General features: G+C 36.3%; 1 protein-coding gene and 1 long non-coding RNA gene across 3 annotated transcripts in view; both read left to right on the top strand.

Moving 5' to 3' along the window:
- The first annotated feature begins 2,519 nt into the window (after positions 1 to 2,519).
- LOC137247687 (zinc finger protein 22-like) overlaps positions 2,520 to 18,537 on the top strand; it is a 34,251-nt gene continuing 18,233 nt past the window's right edge. For both annotated transcript variants that reach the window (XR_010951878.1, XM_067778654.1), the window contains exon 1: positions 2,520 to 3,233. The gene's annotated coding sequence lies outside the window, so the exon portion shown is untranslated. The remainder of the gene's footprint in view (positions 3,234 to 18,537) is intronic.
- On the top strand, positions 6,305 to 8,289 carry LOC137247686 (uncharacterized). Its single transcript, XR_010951877.1, has 3 exons — positions 6,305 to 7,067; positions 7,145 to 7,322; positions 7,384 to 8,289. It is a non-coding gene; the product is annotated as an uncharacterized lncRNA (long non-coding RNA).

Below are 18,537 nucleotides of genomic sequence, written 5' to 3'. Positions count from 1 at the left end.
ACAAGTGCAGAATCGAAAAATAACTTAAAAAAATACCTTTCATCTGATGTATATATATCTTTAACTTTTCTAGTCTTTATTTACCAAAAATTTGAAAAGGCTCTTTTTTGCATTCGTGAACGAGCTGATATTACCTTATAACTCTTATGTTTATTGTTATGTTAGCCAATCCAACACCGGCTGCGCCATGCACAGTAATTCTGCGTAGAACACCTTTTTGCATAGGCGGCCTTCGGCCGCGCTTATAAAAAATAACCCTGGGCTACGCCATGCCAAGTCCGGGTGTGTGATATAACCGTGGCTACCGCCACGGTGATGCCCTTCTGCGTAGTACAACCTTCTGTGCAGAAGGGTGTTCAACGCAGAGGGACATCACCGTGGCGGTAGCCACGGTTAGACCACACATCCGTACTTGGCATGGCGTAGCCCAGGGTTATTTTTTATAAGCTGCCTACGCGGAAAGGTGTTTCAACTTCTCAAAATGCGTAGTACAAATATATATTTTCCTTTTTCTTTATTTACTGAAAGGTGGTAAGGTAATATTTATATTTGCTTTTTTTTTTTGTTTATGTGGCAGCACAGCTTTGTAATGTCATCAATAAAATATATATATATATATAAATGTGCATGTTGCTATAAAAGCGCGATTGATTTAATAAAAACATTTATAATAAGTAAAAACAATGCAAAAATGAAATGTGAAATATACAAAAATGCAATTTAAGTTTATCGATGCCAATTTATATAGATATATATGTGTATTAAGGTTTTGAAAGATATGTAACAATAAATACAAGAATACTGACTATCATATGACTATCATCTGACTGTCAGCAATGTCAACCTAACGATCAGCGCCTCATACAAACTTTCTATCACAAACTTAAGGGGACTTGCGCAAATGTGATGTAAACAACTATGTACGTGTGAGTTTTTGTCTCCTTCTTATACACCAACATGGTCTACTGATTAAGTATATAGCCGTACTGCTCACTCTCATTCCTTTTCCTGGATCAGTGCTGACACTCTAACTATCAAAAAGTGTCATAAATGATAGTTTACTGTAGATATCAGGTTTGACTGTTATACTATCATAAATGACCATTGTTATATTCAGCCAAAAATGAAACAATGCTTTTTGCTTTTTATTTACTTTATTTCATTACGTTTTTAATTTTGTACGTGATAAAAGCATACGTGTTTCTTATTTGTTTAAAATAAATAGTTTTATAACAATTCGAGTTCAGAATGTTCAATTTAAATTCAGAAAATAACAAAACAACAGAAGGGCGCTTTCCTCATGCGGAAACACATTTGAAAATGAATCACCACTAACCACTATTATTTTTCGCGTATCATTTTTTTGAGTGCGCCCCATACATTCCGACAGCTTTTGGTATTTTTTAATATTATTTTCGATTTTTTTTCTTTTAGCATGGAGCTTTGAAATGCTCTCTTTTTCAGTTTTTAAACTTATTTTTTATATGGTTTTCGTCGGTTGAAAATGGCGGAATTTAAAAAATAAGAAAACAACCGTGATAATCATTTGATTGTCATATGACAGTCAGTAGTGACAACATGATTAAATCGGATAAACTGTTCTCGCATACATAAAATTCCTTTGAGAATTATGTATCTGTCTCACATGCATAATGGTATCTGCTGTATGTTCTTTTGTTCTGTACCAGGTGTCCGAAGCTTTCCCAGTTTGAGTCCTTTTTCATGATTATACGCTGTCGTTGGGAACATGCGGACATGCGTAAGCGAACAAAGGAACATACATAAATTTGAGAATCAATGTTTACGTCATCGCAGGATCAGCATTGTCAATTACAAGTGTGAGTGTATTAGTAAAACTATCAGCGTTTCTTGTAGGGTAATTATTACATATATTAAACTTGAAAAGTTCATATTTACAATTTGTGTCTATACTCTTACAATTTCCTGGATCTTCCGAAATTTGTAACTTTTTTTGAAGTTAATTATACATATATATATTAACTTATTTATTCATAAGACATTTAAATATACCTACACAAAGCATTGCTGCATACACACCCCTATCTATACTTGTTGGCGTTTTTCGCGGGTGCGAGCAGCAGTGAACAAATTTGCTTGAAAAAAGAAAAGAACAGATGAACAAAAAGAACAACTTGTTCGTTCATCAGAAAAATAACGAAAGATTCGAATCTCTGAAAAGAACGAAAAAGCACAACTCTAATTTTTTCCGTAAGAACGTGTCAGCTGATCGCTCTCTCACTATACAGAGTTGTCTAGTAAATTTTGTGCGCTATTTTTTGACCGTTTGTAGTTTTATGCAAAAATACCTAATTAAAGTTAGAAAAATTGTGAAAATAATTCGAAATAATTATGTAAAAGTGCATATTATAAATATGAAATCTATTTATGTTTATTTAATATTAATTCCAGCCTTTTACAACATCAAAAATTAAATTGGAAAAAGTTGATGTTTCCATAAGCATGCACGCAAAATGGGCAATGGCAACAGTGCTTATCTGTAAACAATACACACAAATATGTTATGTACATGTACATAAACGCACACATTGATTCGTACGGGTTTGAGGGTTTGGTCAAACGTGTTTCGTACGACAAACGTCCGTACGTACTGCACACGTCGGTGGGTAATTGCCGCTTAAGCGTTCTTTTTACGCGTAAACGTATATACGTGTAAAAACAAAAATACGTCTAATATTATTCAAATTTACCAAATTTCCGTCGTTTAATGACGGTTTTGTTACGCAAGCCTTAAAGCTAACATAGCAACCAAACCTTCCTTTCTCGTTGTATTCTTTACAAATGTATCTCAACTGTTTATCTGTGAGTGTTGCGAAACATAAGTGGAAGGACCCTATATGTATCGCGGGACTGTGTACGCGTGGAAAAACGAAAGCGAGTGCGTAGGTGTGCGTGTGAATTTGAGTGAAAACGATTAGGTAATTCCGTTTAGATACGAGCTAGGGGTATTAGCGCAATCTAACGAAGATCAAGTGATCATTGCAAAAGTTATCTCTTGAAGTGCGTGGTCGTGCGGCGGTAAAGTGCAGTAGCGCGTTTTTAAAAATCAAACAAAAAAATAGAAAAAAAAGCTTTACAGTGTCCGAAGTGCCGTAACAAAAATTTTCGTAACCGTTGTAATCCAACAACTACACCAGTTCCGCCCCGTAGTAACACAATAAAGGAAAGGATTCCCGTTTAACAGCCTGCCACCGGTAAGTCAAACATAATACAGTTTATAAATCTTTTCCTTTTTTTAATTCGAAATCGTTCCCTTTGACTTGCTCTAAAATCTTTTTAATATTAAATTAAATTAACTTCTTTTTCTTGGATTTAAAAGTAAAATTTAAATATAAAATTTATTGAACTTACATTTAGAATTATAAATAAAAATAAAGATAATACCTTTATGAATTTAATGCCCCTATTACCGTTTACAACTCAACTCGGTTGCGTTGAAATTTTGCAATTTGGTATTACAGATTACAACTCAACCTGTCAAAAAAAATGTCGGTTGAGTTGTCTAGTCTAACAACTTTTTGTGGCATTACCGTTTACAACCTTGTGTTAGTGTAGTTGTCAAAATCTTACAACTGATTACTAGCAGTTGTCACATACAATTTTGCAGTTGTTTTGAAAAAATTGTCACCCCTATTCTGCATTTCGATTACCCTGCAAAAATTGTTGGATTACGTGTTCCATTTTCTTCATGTTGGAGTACTCTAACCATGGTTCAACTATATACAGGTTGGCTCATCTGTAAAGCAACAAAATATGTCTGTTCAAATTGTCAAAATCTGTGTATTGGTGTTAGTGCGAATTGTATGAAATGGAAACATAAAACTTAGCAGTTTTTGTATGTGTAAGTAAAATGTTGCCAATGTGTTGGTTTCATTTTGAGTTTGCCATCTCCTTTTGACAATCCCTTCGACCATGCAATGACATAAATAAAATCAGCTGATGAGATGAGCCAACCTGTACATAATTGAACCATGACTCTAACAATACTCCTTTGCAATGCGTTTGCGGCCCACCATCAGCCGATCATTGCTCGTTTTTTAACGATCGTGATCACGACACGATGACGATCGAACAGAGTTGCCAAAAGTAAAATATTACATACAAATAACTGATAATAAAATTTTACTATGGCAACTCTGTTAAAATGCAACTGCGCACTGGTTTTATGTATACGTACTATAGCTGGAGACATTGGTGCTTTATCGGTAACCATATAACAGCTGATTCGACCAACCTTATGAGAATCAATGCAATCGATTATCGTATCGTAGCCAACCAATTGGGTTTTGGTTTACCGTCGTAACGATAAACAGCTGATTACGTTAGGGATACGGATACAGCGATACGACATACGGCACCAATGACTCCGGCTTATAGTATAGAGAAATATTAGTTTCTTTATTCACGCAAATGCTAAATAACATAAGAATATTCGTAGTAAAAAAATATAAAAGTTGTATTAGTTTCGGAGATATTTTGATTTGAAAAATTCATAATTTCGCCTTTTGACATGGAATTACCCCCAAACATTACATTTGCACCAAAATAGAAATATACCGTTGGAATCAGCATAAAAATCTCTATAAAGTCCGATTTGTTATTTTGTTTTTTTACAATTGTATGTATTCTGCACTTAAGCCCCTTTTTCTAAATTCTTATCATAAAAAAATTTAATATTTACTTAAAAATCTCTCGTTCCGGTAACTTAAATACATTAATTTCAAATTATTCAGAGGATTACAAAAACAAAATACATTGATAGTGTATGTTTGTTTGCATTTATGTCGACGTGACACCACCTTATAATGTTCTACCAAGATAAAAAGATATTGTTGCAGAGCTGGCAACACTATTCACCACCTTCATTTGTTTTCGTTTGTTTAATTGCAACAACGAAAAAAGCGGCAATAGTATCGACGGGTTTTCCGCGAATAACTTTTAAACGAGATAAAAAATATAGTTTCTGCTTTCGGATTCTGAATCTTACCGCTATCGACATGTGCGACCCCAATTTTAAGTGCAGGACTTAAGTTGAAATTTTACTAAATTTGGAAATTAAAAAGCTTATATTTCATAAACTAAGAATTTCCTAGAGTTGCGGACGATAATTTTGTGATTTTTAGGACCCCCTCCACCCCTCGAAAAAAAAAGTTGGAAAATCGTGTCACCTTATTCAAAATATTCCCCCATGAATTGTCACTTTTTAAACATTTCCTTACTTGGTGCTTGGTAGTTCCAAGGGATCGGAATGATCACGCGAATGTTTTCCGTATTCGCGACATGTCAATCACCAACATTTTCGCCATTATAAAATAGATTTCATATAATATTAATAACAAAATCACATTTGAAAATGCTTAAATTTCCGCCACAAATTGATCAGCTGTTCATTTATCTGTCAAATCATCACTTTCTGAAGTTGGCAACTCAATTCAACTTCAACTGAAATAAGTTGTAATTCGTAATACCAAACAGGAGTTGAGTTGTCTTAAAGTTTAGTTGTTAACGGCAATAGGGGCCTAAACTATTTTTAAAATTTTTTCTTACTGCCCTTGACTTTAAAATAACCTAAATGAAATAACAATTGCACTTAATATTAAATTTGAAGCTTGAATTCCTTAAGAGAAATTTAAGATTAAATTTATTCTTGTTTCGAAAATTAAACTAAAGTAAAATAAATTAAAATAAACTAAATTAAATTAAGTTAAAGTAAAATATCATAGTTTCTTTTTACCATCTTTCCAAACCTTAACCTGCTAAATTTTTTTTTTGCGTAAATTCTTTTTCACTTAAAAATAAAACAAACAAAAAAATAAAGTTTGCCAAAATAAAAGTTTAAATTAAATTAAATAAAAATAATTCGCTCAAAAATTAATTTGGGATTTTCTTAGCCTTTTGTTTTTTTATTAAAATTAAATTTAGATTTCTATCCAAAAGTAAATAAATTGGAATTAGTGCAAACCCTAAACCTAACAAAAATAAAACGCGCGTGGATTTAAAAATTGCATAAAATCTACTTTAAAAGAAAGTTAAAAGAAAGTAGAATTTGATAGAAATCCTAAATTAAAGCAAATAAAATAAATTTAAAATTTAAATTCAAAATAAAATAAATTAAATAAAACCGGAATAAAATTTAATCAAAAATATAGTTTTTACTTAAATTCTAAATCTCTAACTGCTTCTAATAAATCAAATTCTAAATATTAATAAAAATGTCCAAAAAAAAAAAAAAACAAAAAAAAGGAAGAAATATATATATAAACAAACTCTAAATTGCTCCTAAACTAAAATTAAAACTTGTCTTAAAGGTCAAATTAAAAAAGGAACATAAAATAAATTGTCAAAGAAAAACAAAAAACTCTTTTCAATAATTAAATCAAAATGAAATTAAATATTTTTGATTATATTGAAATCAAGTTAAATTCAGAGTAGTTTTAAAATCCGTTTAAAAATTAAAATAAAACTAAAATAAATTTAAAAAAAAAAATAAAACTTAGCTTAAATAAAATTAAAAGGAAGGATAAATTCATGGAAAAATAAAAAGGGAGTAAAAGTAAAATTTATCTAAAACTAAAATTAAGTTAATTTAAAATAGTAATTCTAAATTAAAGCCTGCTTAAAGCAAAATTTACATAAAATAAAGCTATTTTCTTTTTTATAAAAAAAAAATAAAAATAAGACAGAAAAATAATAAGAATAAAATTTATCCAAAAACAAAACCAAAGTCGTTTCAAATACAGATAAGAGATATGGGTTCTACATATTGTTACGAATATTAGCAACACTAAGGGTACTGCCATCTCTAAGCCGATGCTAAGCAGTGACGTAATGCACATCAATAATTCAATCATTGGCCCCTATTATGAGCATCTTTCGATCTTCGTTGGCTATCGAACATCGAAAATCGAATTAGAAGTTGGTATTATGACACCTCATCTCTGTCGAAATTTTCGTTGTGTACCGAATTTTGTAGCGAATAGAAATTTGTTGTCGACGCTGTATCGAACAGAAAAAGAATTGTTTAAAATGTAAGTTTTTTGTATTTATGTTCTAATTTTTTACTACCTAGTAGTAATTTTAAAATATTTGAATTAAAATTATATAGGTCCAAGGTCGTGAGTACAAAACAACAGCTTGAAAGACTGGTTTCAATTATGGAAAAAAATTCCCATATAGCAAAATGAACTTGCACAAAGGTTCAGGTGACAAAAAAGTGGGATGATATAACAGTGGAGCTGAACTGTTTAGGACCACCAGTAAGAACGACGGAAAAGTGGATTAAGGTGAACTAAAGAACCATAGAAGTCAATTCTGTATAATACAACTTTATTTTTGTCGTCTCAGGTGTGGGCTGACATGAAGTCAAAAACAAAAACAAAAATGTCGGAGAACATAGTGGAATACCGTGCAACTGGTGGTGGACCAAACAGGTTAAATATCTTTACGCATTCAGAAGAGTCTATAATGGGTTTGTTAAGTCTTCAGACCAGTGTAGATCCACCTGGACAAGAGCATGGCCTTAGTACTAATGCGAATGAAGAATGTGAAGATATAATTGTGGAGCGATTATATAGTGATAACTTAGAATCGGGTGAGAATTTGGAAGTAAGTGGACAAAGTGGTGCACCTGATAAGGAGAGGCCACGAAAAGCAAATCGAAAAAGTGCAGCAAAAACGATAGGCTCAAACTATTGCAATAGCAGATAGCAAATCAAAAAAATGTTTAAGAAGAGATGCTGAAAACATTGGAAGAGATCAAAAAAAGTGCTCTTGAGACAGAAAAGTATGCGAAGATAACGTATAGCTTGGAGTACTATTATAAACGTGATTTTTCGAAATTGAAACAGGAAAAGCTGGAGTTGTATAAAAGCCAAATGAAAAAATAAGGTCATCACAAATTTATGCTTTAAGTGCTGAACAATACCTGATTTTTTTTTTTTTTAAACAAACATATGAAACTGAAGTGATATTTTTTATACCAAATTTATAATAAAATTTAAGACTGTATTATGAAAACTGAAAATCTTTAGCTTTTAAGAACCATAATGAATTTACCAAATATTTTTTTATATATATACATATATATGAATTTTTTATTTCAATAAAATGAAGTATCTACAAAACTCGCAATATTTAGTTTCTGATTTCTTCTGCTTCCGAGTTGGTTGTGGATTCAATTTCGGCGAATGGGATATCATGGTCGTCCTCTTCATTAGATAACTCTTCTACAGAAATTTGTATTGTGCAAAGCCGCACACACGTTTATAATTTGTATTGCTTTTCTGGTGTGTAGTGAAGGGCTCCTGCTGTTCCAAATGTGATTTCAAGGCAGACATATTGAACACACAAGAATCACGTGTTGCTCCCGGATATTTTGCATTTATGTATCGTATAGTCATAGAATGGTCACAAACCTAAAAAATATTTGTATAAAGATGTAAACTTATGTATTTACAACCTGAAACTAATATCAAAATGGTATACTTACAATCATAGCATTAATGCTGTAGAATCCTTTTCTGTTGTAATATAAATTCTGTAATTCTTTTTTGGGAGCAACAAATTTAATGTGTGTGCCATCAACACAGCCAATAATCCCTGGAATTCTGCTAACATTATAGAAATGCAACTTTGATTGATGTAGCTCAGCCTCCTCATAATTGAATTTTATCCATCTTTCACAAATAAAATTTTCCAAGACATTCAACACCTCTGTTAGAACCACAGACACATTCGGCTGGGCAAGTACGAATGCATTTTCGTTTCCAATGCTCAGTTGGTAGGATCCCCGAGCACAAAATCGGAGAACTGTTGCATATTTTAGAATATTAGGAATATGCTTGTGCATTGCTGAAGCAGTTCATCTGTACTGGACAACAAGTCCATGAACGCTTCTTTGGACAGTCTGAAGTTTTGAATAAATATATAAACAAAACTTATAATTTCAACAATTTAACAACTTATTTAGAAAGCTACACTTACGTGGTGGAATTCATTTTCAAAGTATTTGAAGCATCCCTCACGCGTCTTCTACTTCTGGCTAGCTCCAGAAAGCTTTTCTCTTCATCTGACGAATCATCAAACCACAATTCCGTCGTATTCATACTTTTATTTTCAATATTTGCATTTAATAACTAGTTCTGCTTTTGTCTATTTATTTTATTTTATTTGACAGCTGAAGGAAATGTGCTATTGTGAACTTTTGAATTTATCGAAATTCACAATAATGCTTGCCTTCATCGAACGTGCGTCATAATACCGAATGAAAATTCGTTCGATCAGCTCTTTCGACCACAGTCGAAGATCGAAAGATGCTCATAATAGGGGCCATTATGTCTACACATATGTACGTACACGCAGCGGAGAAGAGATGCACAAATACAAGAAGAGATCTTATCTGAGCTACTCCTAAAGGTATGCAATTATAATTGTGGAAGTGTTGCTCACACATACAAGCGCATGGGGTATGAGAGAAGCTATAAAAGTTATACATCTGTAGTTATAATTATATGGCGGTAACTAATTAAATTCTGGAAGCGCCTAGAAGATGCCACGAGGAAATCACAGAGTATAAAAGCACCAGCGGTAGAGGCGCTATGAGCAGTTTCGATTAAGACGCTATCTAGCGAGCAATAGCAGTATTATTTTGAAAATCAGTTTCATTTGAGCTATCAATCAGTTTGGTTATTAAGCAAGCTATTCGTTGCAAAATATAAGTGTTATTGTGAAGTACTTTAATAAAGGCCATTTTTCCATTATTCAATATTGGAGTTATTTATTCAACAGTTTAGCGATACGATCGTTGGCAGAAGATTGCAAATAAGGGAAATTGCAGTAAACTCGTTACAATTGGTGTGAGAAGTGGGATTGTTGTCAGAAATACCATCGAAGATTGGAGCACAAGAAACGCGTATGTCAGAAATATCGACACAGATTACATCCAATATGGCATCCCAACTGGAATCGCAGGAGACACGCATGACATCCAAGATGGAAGAACAAGAGGAGCGCTTATCATTGCAGGTGGCACAAATGTCTCCACAGTTAGAAGCACAGGAAGCAAGGGTAACATCAAAGCTGGAAGCGCAGGATGCAAAAATCGCTAAATTTCAGGCAGAAGTTGATAATTTGAAGGGCCGTATCGAGCAGTTACAATTAAATCGCCCAGCTGTTTCAGAGAGTAATCCAAAGGTAAAAACATCATCCTTTGACGGGTCTGTTCCTTTCCAGGTCTTTAAGCTACAGTTTGAGAAGACCGCAACAGTGAACAACTAGAATGCTGAAGATAAAGTTGCTGCACTCTTCGTAGCATTGAAAGGACCAGCTGCCGAAATCTTACAGACTATTCCAGAGTACGAACGGAAAAGCTATGAAGCATTGATGGCCGCTGTCGAGAGACGTTATGGAAGCGAGCATAGAAAACAGATATTCCAAATTGAGTTGCAAAACCGCCACCAAAGAGCGAATGAGACTTTGCAGGAGTTTGCCTCGGATGTTGAAAAGTTGGCACATTTGGCAAATGCGGACGCACCCGTGGAGTACACCGAGAGGGTAAAAATCCAGAGTTTTATAAATGGCATACTGAACGTAGAAACGAAGCGAGCGACATATGCAAACCCAAAACCCACATTCGCAGAAACGGTATCCTATGCACTGACTCAAGAAACAGCGTCGCTTTTGAGTAAGCCCGCATAGAAAGCTCATCGCGTGCAATTGGAAAGGCCAGACTGGGTAGACACAATTTTGGAAGCATTAAAGGGTACGCAGCAGAATAATAATGATGCAGTCAAATGCTTTAAGTGTGGAAAGCCAGGGCACATTGCGCGTTATTGCAACACCAACACACTGTTGGAGGACATGTGGATGGAAAGGAACGTTTACTGACTATAGATACGGGTGCATCCCATTCCATTATTCGAGCGGATTTAGTCAGCAAGAAAATAAGACCATTGCATGGAGCAAGATTGCGTACAGCCACTGAAGAAGACAGCACGGTTCTAGGAGAAGTATCATGTGAAGTCGCAATTGGGAACGTCACGGTAGTACACAATTTTATTGTGGCAGAGATTGTTGATGAAATCATAATTGGAGTGGACTTCTTAATCGACCAGGGCATCAAGATCGACATGCAAAGCAAGACGATGCGATATAAGAACATGGATGTACCACTTAATTTCGACTACGAGAGAGGCTACAGCAGTAAACGAGTACTGGTGGAAGAGAGTCAGCAAATACCACCAAAATCCGAAGCAGTCATCTGGGCAAAGGTTGATGGAGATTGTGGGACAAACAAATTTTGGGTTGTCGAAGCAGCAAACAAATCAGCACAGAACATACTTGTAGGAAAAACCCTGGCTATGACAAAACAAGATGGACGTATTCCGGTAAGAGTACTCAATGAGTTCAAGTCACCACTCAAACTGACTAAAGGAGCTATTTTGGGAAGATAGATGCCAAGAGGCTGAAGTAATTATTAACTGTGAACGGCTCCAGAAACATGTTTCATCTAGTAATACTGATCTTTCAAATGACATCACGGCATGGACGGAGGGGCTAGAGGAAGATTATCAGAGTAAGGCAAAGCAACTGCTCTTAAAGTACGCAAACATATTTGACCAGGATGGTTCCAAACCAGGCCGCACCAATGTTGTGAAACATCAAATTGACACTGGAAACGCGAAGTCGATACGTCAAGCTCCACGTAGTGTTCCACTGGCGAAGCCGGAAGTTGTGAGTCAAATTATACAAGAAATGAGCGACAGCGGCGTCATCGAACCATCAGCTTGTCCCTGGAGCTCACCGGTAGTACTTGTAAAGAAGAAGGATGGAAAAATGAGGTTTTGCGTGGACTACCGGAAGTTGAATGACGTTACGAAAAAGGATAGCTACCCATTGCCAAGAATTGACGACACTCTGGACTCGCTATCTGATACGAAATGGTTTTCCACGCTGGACTTGAAAAGCAGCTACTGACAAGTGGAGGTGAAGGAGGAAGATAGAGAGAAAACAGCCTTCAGTGTCGGTGATGGTCTTTGGCAATTTACAGTGATGCCTTTTGGACTTTGTAATGCACCAGCTACTTTTGAGAGACTCATGGACTGATAGGACTACATTGGAAAACATGCTTGGTGTACCTGGACGACATCATCGTATTGGGGAAGAACTTTGATGAACATCTTAAGAATTTGGAGGAAGTTTTCCAGAGAATAGCTGGCGCTGGTCTGAAGTTAAGTCCCAAAAAGTGTACGCTGTTTAAAAAGGAAGTAAATTATTTGGGTCACAAGGTAACGACAGAAGGTATCCGTACAGCGAATGAAAAGATAGAGGCAGTGAAGGATTGGCCAAGACCACAGAATCTGCATGAATTGAGAAGTTTCCTTGGGCTGTGCACATATTACCGCCGATTTGTACCAAATTTTGCCAGCGTAGCCCATTGTCTCCACGAGCTAACAAGAAAAAATAAAGCTTTTAAATGGAAGAAGGAGCAAGAAGTAGCTTTCCAAACATTGAAAGAGCGTTTGTGCACTGCCCCAATATTGGCATATCCGATTCCAGGAGCAACGTTTATTCTAGATACAGATGCGAGCGAATATGCTATAGGAGGCGTTTTATCGCAACTGGTCGATGGACAGGAGAAGGTAGTTGCATATTACAGCCGTTCAATTGGAAGACCAGAGAGGAACTATTGCGTTACACTGAGAGAGCAGTTGGCATTGGTAGAGTGCAATAAACATTTCCACAAATATCTCTACGGCCAGCGATTCCGCGTCAGGACAGATCACGCAGCGTTGAAATGGCTTCTGCAGTTCCGTAATCCGGAAGGACAATTGGCACGGTGGATCGAGCGACTACAAAGCTATGACTTCCATTGAGGATCGAAAAGGTAGTACCCATGGAAATGCTGATGCAATGTCACGAAGACCATGTAGTTTGGAATGCAAGCACTGTTCAAAGGCCGAGGCTAAAGAAGACATTATAGATGTCCGTCTAATGTCTATAACATGTACAGATGAATGGGACAAGGAACAGCTAAAAAAGTGTCCGCTAGAAGATACGGATCTGTCACGTGTTATGCAAGGGCTCGAACGAAGCGAAAGACCAAACAGAGAAGAGATGTCAGCAAAGAGTCCCATTGCGAAGTCATATTGGGCACAGTGGAACAGTTTAGAATTGATATTCGGTTGCCTTCATCGAGTATGGGAGAGTGAGGATGGTAAATGCAAGAAGAAACTGATAGTTGTTCCCAGAAAGAGGATTCCTGACGTGCTCAGCGAGCTGCATAATGGTCCAAGTGGAGGTCATCTTGGAATTACGAAGACGCTCGAGAAAATTAAACAGAGATTCTATTGGGTTGGTTGCCGTCAGTCGGTCACCGAGTGGATTGCCAACTGCGAGGTTTGCAACAGAGCGAAGGGGCCCAAAACACGAAGTCATGGCCAGATGAAGCAGTATATTTCAGGTGCACCATTTGAAAGGATCGCCATGGATGTCGCAGGTCCATTTCCTACTAGCAACCACGGAAACATATACGTACTGGTGGTTATGGATTATTTCAGTAAATGGCCAGAGGTATACTCAATCCCAAACCAAGAAGCAGAAACAGTAGCAGAAGTGGTTACAAACGAATGGGTTGCAAGGTATGGTGTACCAATGGAGATACATTCTGACCAAGGCAGGAATTTTGAATCAGCTGTGTTCCAAGAAATGTGCAAGAAGTTGGGCATTCGAAAAACACGGACAACACGGTATGGTGGAACGTTACAACAGAACATTGGAGGAGCATTTAAGGAAAGTAGTAGACAAGTACCATAAGGACTGGGATAAACACATATCATTATTCTTGATGGCCTACCGATCGGCAGTACATGAGACAACGGGCCAAACTCCCGCAGAGATAATTTTTGGCAATGACCTTCGACTTCCAGCTGATTTGAAGTATGGGATAGATGCCGATTCGGAGAGGAATGTCAAGAAATCCACTGGTGTCTTGGAAGAAGAGCTGAGAGAGATACACGATCTGGTAAGGCAACGAGCAAAGATTATGAGCGACAAGATGAAAGCCAGATACGATAAAGCAATTAATTCGGAAGGTTTTCAGGAAGGAGATTTGGTGCTGTTATACAACCCACAACGTAAAAAAGGTTTGTCCCCGAAATTGCAGTGTAATTGGGAAGGCCCATACAAAGTTGTAAAACAGATCAACGATGTAGTGTACCGCATACAAACCATCGGTAAACCACGAACCAAAATGAAAGTGGTCCATTTGGAAAGGCTGGCAACGTTTAGATCGAGAGATTTGTCTGATCGGGACGAGGGCAGTGTCATAGATTAGATTGATACGAATCTTTTGCTTACGCTCTCATATTTTCGCTCTCACGAGGGATTTATCTTTTAGTTGATGCTGCCAACAATCACAGATAAATCCCTCGCGCCAGCTGAAGCGGGTGCCAGAACAAAAAATGTACCAGCCAAAACGAAAAACGTGCCAAAATTTTTGGTAAACTTTAGTTTGACCTACAACTGTAGAATAGCGTTCAAAAATTATGGGAAAAAGGATAAAAATACTTGTTTTAGTGTAAGTCTTATTAGTTCGAAGGCGGAGGGTAAATATTATTTCCCATTCAAAAGTTATCACTAAAAATAGGTTTTGTAAATATCAACTCCCGATGCAACCAGTCCATTTTGATCACAGAACCTGGAACGCCAGACATGTAGGATAAGCCCTATCGGGTTGGATTTTATATAAGGTGCCACGATTTTCAAAATTTTGCTGATTTGTAGGGGTAGAGGGGGTCTTAAAAATCACAAAATTATCATCCGCAACTCTAGGAAACTCTTAGTTTATGAAATATAAGCTTTTTAATTTCCAAATTTAGTAAAATTTCAACTTAAGTCCTGCACTTAAAATTCGGGTCGCACATGTCGATAGCAGTACCAAAAGACGCGTATTTGCGTCAAGATTCATAATCCGAAAGCAGAAACTACATTTCTAATTTCGTTTAAAAGTTATTCGCGGAAAACCCGTCGGTACTATTGTCGCTTTTTTCGTTGTTGCAATTAAACAAATGACGGTGGTGAATAGTATTGCCAGCTCCGCAACAATATCTTTTTATCTTGGTAGAACATTATAAGGTGGTGGCACGTCGACATAAATGCAAACAAACATACACTATTAATGTATTTTGTTTTTGTAAAACACTTTTAATAATTGTAGTCTAATATTATTTGGGGTGCTGCGCAGAAGGGTGTACTACGCAGAAGGACATCACCGTGGCGGTAGCCACGGTTATACCACACACCCGGACTTGGCATGGCGTAGCCCAGGGTTATCTTTTATAAGCGCGGCCGAAGGCCGCCTATGCAGAAAGGTGTTCTACGCATAATTACCGTTGGAATTAGCATAAAAATCTCTATAAAGTCCAATTTTTTTTTTTTTTTTACAAATGTATGTATCTGCACTTGTTCCAATTAAATACATTAATTTCAAATTATTCAGAGAATTATACTAATTTCACACAGACGGCTTATTGAATAATAAAGGCAGTTTTCTACATTAAGACGCTTATTGAGCTCAATCTTCCCTACAAAATTCGAATCTATAATTATTTCATTAGTAGCTAATCGAATGCCTAATGAAGTCAAAAGCACAATGCAACTCTGTTGGCCGCGTTCCACTTCTTAGTTTTTGGTGTGTTCAGTGCTTAAAAATGTCAAAGTAAATGTCATTGTCTGCATGGCGGAACGATACAAGGTGGCCGCATCGAACAGCTGACTATAACCTTTTCTATTTGATTTGATACATCAACTACGATTTTGACATTTGTCCATCGAATTTACAAGTACATGGAATTTTTTTTGTTTGTAGGTATGTCACCATGCTCCCACCTTGTATCGTTCCGCCATGATTGTCTGTCTCATCGTTCATACTAATCGAGCAATTACTTCTGTGTGAAAGAAAAAAATTTACGATTTCATTAGCAGGTGAAATGAGATCATTAAGTTTCTGTGTGAAAACAGTATTACAAAACAAAATACATTGATAGTGTATGTTTGTTTGCATTTATGTCGACGTGTCACCACCTTATAATCTTTTACCAAGTTAAAAAGATATTGTTACGGAGCTGGCAACACTATTCACCACCTTCATTTGTTTTCGTTTGTTTAATTTCAACAACGAAAAAAGCGACAATAGTACCGACGGGTTTTCCGCGAATTACTTTTAAACGAGATAAAAAATGTAGTTTCTGCTTTCGGATTCTGCATCTTGACGCAAATCGCTATCGACATGTGCGACCCGAATTTTAAGTGCAGGACTTAAGTTGAAATTTTACTAAATTTGGAAATTAAAAGGCTTATATTTCATAAACTAAGAGTTTCCTAGAGTTGCGGATGATAATTTTGTGATTTTTAGGACCCCCGCCACCCCTCGAAAAAAAGAAAAGTTGGAAAATCGTGGCACCTTATTCTAAATATTCCCCGCCCTATCCATTAAATAATGTTAACTATTATATCATACGTCCGATTTACTGAAACTTCAAAAGAATATATGGTTTTCATTGCGAGTTAAATGAGTTACAATATTTGACTAATTAATTTAATCGAAATGTAAATTTTACTTAGATTTGTTTATATTTAACTCTAACTAGTCGTATTATTGTAAAATAACTTTAAGGAAATAAATATTTTACGACTATCATTTTATTAAATGATTGAAACTATAATCGCCGAAATGTATGTCAAAAATCCCCATTTTCAGATCTATTCATTTTTGTTTGGAGTGGCATCATTGATAAATGTTATAAAAAATGTGCATTTTGACAGCGCTCTCTCGAAACAAAGAGTTGCAAATCCGTTCATCTATGGCAGTGTTACGAATATTAGCAACACTAAGGGTACTGCCATCTCTAAGCCGATGCTAAGCAGTGACGTAATGCACATCAATAATTCAATCATTCTGTCTACACATATGTACGTACACGCAGTGGAGAAGCGATACACAAATACAAGTAGAGATCTTATCTGAGCTACTCCTAAAGGTATGCAATTATAATTGTGGAAGTGTCGCTCACACATACAAGCGCATGGGGTATACAACCCTACAAGACGGAGGTAACTATTCACACATTCAAAGCTTTTTTCGCTCTCCACTAACACATCGACGTTTCTTGCTGTCATCGAAATAACAGCGTCATCTTAATACGACAATTTATTAATTATTCCGGGACACATTTTAAAATGATGAAAACTATACTTGTGGTAATTAAACTAAAAAACAAAAAAGTGCTTGTGCTACGGGCTTTTAGGTGTGACGTGTGTTAGCTGTTTAGGCACTTCTAAATTAACCTGGCGCATTAACTAGAGGCAGCCAAGTCCTCTTGCCACCAATTGGAATTGGAAGATTCGATTTCCAAAACTAAAAAAAGGTAAAGTTTTCAAGACAGTGCACAACCTAAACAAAGGTGGTATCAAAAGACGCGTGTCGAGATCCGTTTTTAGAATCTGACCCCCCTATTGCGAGTGTCGATCGGAATAGAATCGACAATTTGTCGATTCCATTTTTTGCATTTAATATTATTACTATAAAAATTAATCGCCAAATCTTTAGACCATTATAAACAGTTATTTTATAAAAGACAGATTTTGCTATTTTTTCAACTTTTCGATGTATATAACATAATTTTTATACATTATAAAGATAATCGATTATCGAATTGTTGTTAAAGTTTGCAAATTTCTATTCAACTTTTATATGTGTATACGTATATATATTTTATGACATTACATATCTGTGCTGCCACATCTAAAAAACGGAACAAGTGCAGAATCTAAAAATAACTTATAAAAATACCTTTCATCTGATGTATATATATCTTTAACTTTTCTAGTCTTTATTTACCGAAAATTTGTTTATTGTTATGTTAGCCGATCCAACACCGGCTGCGCCATGCACAGTAATTCTGCGTAGAACACCTTTCTGCATAGGCGGCCTTCGGCCGCGCTTATAAAAAATAACCCTGGGCTACGCCATGCCAAGTCCGGGTGTGTGGTATAACCGTGGCTACCGCCACGGCGATGTCCTTCCGCGTAGTACACCCTTCTGCGCAGAAGGTTGTACCCCTACGTTTTGAGATTGATTCGTATTCTTGGAGGATATGGTCCGCCGTCTGCTGATCGATCACAAAATCGGCATGTGTTATTCGATAGTATGCCCACTTTCTGCATACGGCTGCTCAGTCTATAATGCCCTGTTAAAAAGCTCTTGGGATTCTTCGGTGATCTTTCGATAGGTCTATTATTGCCCTGTAGCGACTTGTGCTATAACTTCCTAACAGTAACTTAGATTGTCTCAAACCTGGCGTATTGCTCCAGTGTTCTCTCCCCCCCTCTCCTAATAAATGCCCCTGTGACCCAACTGACAGGAACGGCTCGGGATCGATGGGTCATGCAGTTCCTGCCTCTCTTTCCGGGTTGTCCGCCTGCTCTTGTTGTAGCAGTGCT

This window comes from Eurosta solidaginis, chromosome 4, assembly GCF_040869045.1.
Source record: "Eurosta solidaginis isolate ZX-2024a chromosome 4, ASM4086904v1, whole genome shotgun sequence".
In the NCBI taxonomy this organism is placed as follows: Eukaryota; Metazoa; Arthropoda; class Insecta; order Diptera; family Tephritidae; genus Eurosta; species Eurosta solidaginis.
The sequence above is the reverse complement of the archived record's forward strand: the minus strand, read 5'-3'. Positions and strand labels throughout refer to the sequence as shown.